The sequence below is a fragment of the Varroa jacobsoni genome, unplaced genomic scaffold (genome assembly GCF_002532875.2).
Source record: "Varroa jacobsoni isolate VJ856 unplaced genomic scaffold, vjacob_1.0 scaffold_566, whole genome shotgun sequence".
NCBI lineage: Eukaryota > Metazoa > Arthropoda > Arachnida > Mesostigmata > Varroidae > Varroa > Varroa jacobsoni.
The window spans coordinates 121,151-127,150 of NW_019213468.1; the positions used below are offsets into that span (position 1 = coordinate 121,151).

The 6,000-nt window shown below is 41.2% G+C and overlaps 1 protein-coding gene across 1 annotated transcript in view; it reads left to right on the forward strand.

The window, feature by feature from the left end:
* Window positions 1–6,000, forward strand: part of LOC111261540 (uncharacterized) — a 50,300-nt gene that overhangs the window by 17,649 nt on the left and 26,651 nt on the right. The gene's annotated exons all lie outside the window — the stretch shown is intronic.

Genomic DNA, 6,000 nt, shown 5'->3' on the forward strand with positions numbered 1-6,000 from the left:
AGCCAATACGTTCGGGAGATGTCAAGACGTATTTTGCCCAGTGACAAGTTTATCCATCAATGTATGGTATCAATCAATAAGTACCAGAACGAAAAGCGGCGGCGAATCGATGTTTTGCGTTCGAAATATATAGTAGACGATATCTCAACTCTTGCCAACAACTTGCTTGAATATTGGGCTGGCTTGAGATACTTTTTCAACATAGTTATTGCCTGTGTGCATGTATTCAACTTAGGTAGTATGACAAAAGAACAATGGTACGCCAAGTACCTTTTCAATATATATATATTTGCATAGCTATTAAGGCCATGTCTCTAGTATATTGGACCAAACCTCTCACGTCCATCAACAAATGGTTGCACTTACTTCGTCTACTTTTTTTTTTTACGATACTATGCCTTAAGCAGAAAGAATAGACTTTTTGTCCAAAAGTTGCTCAGCAGATCTTCTCATAAAAATCGAATGAATCAATTGATTTCAATTGTTGTACATTTATATGTTTACTCACCTACCTAGTAAACACTTGTAGGTGAAGACATGAGATTGTGTCACATCGATCATCTTCTATTATTTGGTGCTAACCTCATACGTCCAAATTATCGTCGGCGATTGACCACAGAGTACTCACATTTGGCTTTTTATAACGATGGTAAATCCTCTTTAACACTTTTGTTCGCTCGAAAAGGGTAGTACCCCTCAACATAAATTCGTTAGACGCCAGCGACATCTGTTGTTCACAGTAGTTTAATGGCAACATTTGATATCCGTCCACCCGCCAAATGTTTTCGACGTTTTCATGTAAGGTCTGACAAGACAAAGGTGAAATTTTGCCTTAGACCCTAACAGATCCATCGCTAAATAATCGGTTCATGAATCATCTTTATACGCCCCAGCGCAAGACAATAGAACGGCCTAGTTCGCTGTATATAGAATACTTGCGGCGAAACGCTGCGGTAATCTTCGGTATGTTTAATGGTAAAATCTCGTACACCTTACGTAAAAAAACAATACGAAGGATCACAAATCATCGAGAAGTGTGGTTTTTGAGAAAAGCTAGGGAAGTTTCGTAGGGCAGCAGAGCACTAACTTCATTTTCAGATCGCGGAACGTGCAGGCAAAGACAGTCGGTAAAAATCAAAATAATTTAAGAGTTGTATGTAAGCCCCTACGTCCCAGCTAACATTAGATTTAATGTCGATCACAGCTTCCATGAGTACCCAAGTTTCATTGTTGTGTATTTGTATAAGTACCTCTACCTCTCTCCAGGCTCTATACTTTGACCAAGCCATTATCAGTTGCTACGATTGATAAATGTCAAATGTTATCCCCGATGATCATATCCGATCAGTGAAGATAATGATCTCATTCGAATGATTGAAAGATTTTGTGGAGACATACATGAGACAGACACACATAGTCAGGCTTATCACAGAAGCCTTCTTATTTAAAACTCATAAGAGTTTGTGGCTTATTTGAATATATATATGACAGAGGTCTCACATTTATTCCAAACAGGCTAAGAAGAAGAGTGACATTACTTGCCAACCGCGGCAATAGCTATTACCTTAAAAATGGCCGCGGTAATCTTCGCTTAAGTTCGCGGCTATGGATCAACCATTCTGAAGCCATGACTGCATTTAAAATTGAAAACTCTGATTACATCATTACAACAATCGATTTCAAAGGGCATTGCGCCAACAAGCCCCTAATTTATAGGCTGGATAGAAAATTCCCGCATGTTTAAACTTTCCTTTTTCACTTGCCCTCAACAAGTTGTTTACTTCTAATATACCGACGTTTTCTGTGCTACGCATTTCGTCAAGGCTCAAACGCTGCTAAAACAGGCCGTGTCATATACCTTGTGCATGGTAATGACGCTATCGCTAAAAGGACTGCTCACGAATGGTTTGCCAAGTTTGAAAAGAGTATTCAGGATCTAGAGGATGCGTGCCGCGTTAACTAATCGTTTGATCTGGGTGACGACCGTCTGAAAGCACTTCGGAAATTAGCCGAAGAGGTTGGCTGTACGATTTTCGTTAACCATCTTGAGTTCCTTATGTTTATACAGAAATTTGGTGCTTCGGTGCCTAATGAACTTTATGAATCCAACGGCTTAACGCTTAATCTTCACATTTCGCTAGATATCGAATGTTATACAGACACAATGACCGATTTCTGCGCATGATGCATACGGGTGATAAGAAGTGCCATCTATACCTTAACATGAATCAGAGATCGGAATGGATAACTCTAAAAGAGAAGCCAAGGTCAGGGGTCCAGCCAGATCTTCATCCAAAAAGGGCTTACGAACTCAAACAGTTGACCGGCATGTTTATTGGCCCAGTTGCATCAAGTCAAGGAAAAGATCCAACAAACGTTGTTAAGTATCTTGCTCCCTGACAACGCGAGGTCACATACGGCAGTCATTATCAAAGCTGCCCTCCTGAATATTAAATAGGAGGTTTTATCGCACCCCCTATAATCCAGATCCTGCCCCGATACGTTTTTACCTCCTCCATTCATTAAGCAATTGCCTTCGACATGGACTAAGGAACTTGTAACGTAATTGGATAACTTATTCGAGACAAAACTCGTTGTTTCCTAGGGAAACGGCATACGTCGTTCAGCAGAAATACGGTAGAAAAGCGTCAACAATGATAGGGGATATATAACAAAATAAATTAATATAGTTTTGTTTCTATCCATCGTTTTCTATTTAGTTAGAGGCGCCGGGACCTTCTCCAACTTGATATAAGGTTTAATAAAAGGCTTCGGTTGTTTTTCACTCTAACTTTCTCAATCAAAGTAGTGCCCTTCATTTTTTACAACTTTCTCCCATTTTTCTGGTAGTGGACGTATCTCACGAAGTGATAAGGCTTCGCTCTTGGAAACGATCCATTCGTTGACCCATTTGTGGACCTCGGCCTCTGTTCCAAAGTGTTTGCTATCCTAATTATGCTGGATTGACCGAAATGAATAGCCGTTAGGTGGAGTGATGCCCGGGCTGCAGAGTAGAATCCTCAATTGGAATTTCGTTAACGCCCGCTGGACCATTGAAGCGGTGCGCTGTGTAGCGCTGTCATATACCAACATCACTTTGCGGAATCATTTGCTACCACTAGACTTTTTTCGATCAGTTTCGCAGTATAGATGGATAGACTGATGATTGTGTAACAGTTTCCTGTGACAGATTTAAGTAGCTTATAGTACAACATCCGTCCCCGTATTTTTCGTGGCGTCCAATCAAAGGGAAGCCCTACCATTCCGATTTGCGTCTAAAAGTATAGTAGAAGATTCATTTTTTATCACTGTTTAAGTAGACATTACTTACTTTTCTATTATGCGAGCAGTGAAAAGCCTATATCAGAGGGCCTTTTTTTTCTTTTTAATTTCTACTGAGTGTATGGGGGCTTATTTTCCCTCTTTGTCAATTTTTCTTAGTGCGTACAATGGCTGACAATAATCATCTGGGTATTTCCGAGTTCTGTAGAGAGCGCTCGGCTCGACTGCAGGGCCTTTTGCTTAAGAAGTATTTACACTTTGTCGTCCCCGGTCCTGCAATGAACGAACTAACGCTGGGAAGCAGTAACGCTAACTCGACGCTCACCTTCGACTTTTCTTGGCAGTGCATGTTTTCAGCACGAATCAGAAGCGTTACTTTGAGCTATTTCCAACGGCCAGAGCTCAAGGAAGACAACAGGACGCAGCCAAAACAATTAACTTATGAAGTTTTAGCTCAAGACGATCAGCCGATCCAATGCTAGCGCCAGGTGTCGGCCAGAATGGGAACTTTTCACTCAGTCTAATACATCGTATAGACAATGAGGCGAAAACTGAATGCACAAGCAAAAGCCGAACGCTCAAATAGAGAATGTTGATTCCCAGATCCGTGTTTTGCTCCCTTATTAACATTAATAACACTCTTCGAGGGTACATTATACTTTAGAACTAAAGACTTCGCCGTCCTTACGCAATGTGTTGCTTTGAAGTCTGTCGTCACCCATTTACAATGGTGACTTCAATAAATAAACCACTACTTTCAACACATTAATAACTTGTATAATAAGTTAATGAGATTAGCACGGACACATCCGTGGCGTTGAGAATTTTTAGCAAGGCGGCCATAACGGACGCAGAAGTCTAGAAATACAGCTTTTTGAGCCTCGATATTTTCGAGCGTTCGATGCTTTGCGTAGGACTGCTTTTCGGACATACGCGCCTTGCGATGCCTTCACCCTCCGATGCGTTGACGGGGCTGATTGTGTCGTTGAGTGATCCATGTTTTAGTACAGTGTTGTATTATATAGTGCGGTGAGCGTCTTACGCTCTATGTAATGTAGCTAAATTTGCCGGTCTATGAAGTTTCTGTATTCTATGAGTCCGCAAGCCATATTCGAACTCGCTGGTAGTCAGCAGCGTCTGAAACTTGGCGGCCGCATGATTTGTTGGTACCTCGCTCCTTCCAATGAATTTCTAGCAGCCTACCCGATCTGGCTAACCGATGCCATCAGTGTTTATATTATTATTTTATCAGAAATAAAAGTGACGGAACAGATAATAAAAACAACGTCGAATGGAGGAACAGCAGAAAACTCGTAGAAATGCATTATTATCAACAAGAAACAGGCACTCGCTGGTCGGTTCTAGTCGTAGAGCAGTCGACGATAACTATGGGTACGAACGAGATCGCTGTAACGTCGGCATTTGATCAAAGGCAAATTTCCCGGAAAAAAAAAGAAGACAGATACGCCAAGGAAGAAAGAGGAAGATCGGAAAAAAAATTAAAAATCATTTCCAGCCGCGTCAACTAGACGACCGTGATCGGGCGTTGTAACGACGGTCATAAAGCACCAGCGGCCATAATGTGAGGGTAGACAATGCCAGAGACGCGAACGACAGAATCGTATTTGCGCAGAGTCTTCGTGGGCCAATATGTGTACCATTAATATGCGGAAATATGGGGTTAGTAGAATTTGAATAGAGTCTTCTATTAGACGTCATTTAACCGTCTTAATTACAATTTGACGCTTTCCGGATACGATATGTGACGGATTAGCTAGAAGTCAGTACGTGAACGTGCATGATGACTGAACTAATGCATGTAACAGTCGCTGCTAATGGAGCCGATAGCCGGTTGGGTCAGAGATACTTGACCTGGTATTTTCATTGATACCGTGCGCAAATTTAAATGAAGAACACTGCCACGAATCGTCTTCGAAGCGCACGCCTTAGTGCTAGATTAGCTCTTCGCCTTCACCGAACACGGAAACTGACTTTGTTTTACTTAATAATTACTAGCTAATTGACTTGAAAGCTACTTCAATTGTACTTCGCTAAAATGAACACGAATCGAAATGTACGTATGTTTCCTCACCGATTTTACATATTGCCCCTTATTAATTCTTCACAAGATTCAAACACCACAGCAGAATGAGATCGCATTGGAAAGCCGTGCGCCAACTGCCAGGACTGAATACAAATATCAACGAAATTAATATTCAGTACGACATGTTATGTGCCCGACCCATCTGGGTTAGCTACTAAGCTTGTTCGCAGCTCATTTGTACTGCTAGATTTCATTTATCTCTGTTAACGATATGAACCCCCTGTTGGAGACAAAATTTATGGTCTTCTCCCAATACAGAGTACCTTCCGACCGTCATCGCAACATCGTTTTCAGACCTTTCTTTGTACGCCTGTATTACTCCGCTCATACTTATTAGAAGAAACCTCTTTTTTACGAACGTTCACATTCATAGGGCCCGCATCGATGTTTTCAATATCTAGAAAATGCTTTGAATTATAATAATTACAGCAGTTTTGTAACAGCGTTAAATCCATAGCAGCCAGTGTTGTACGTGTATCTGAGTCAAGCGCTTACAAAATAACAAGCCAATATCCGTAGCCAGCCATAGAACATCGTTTCAAGCAGATAAACTTGTACCGAACACCTAAAGCTCAGCCGAAATCATTTCATTTGTGACTTCATTATTACTGCTT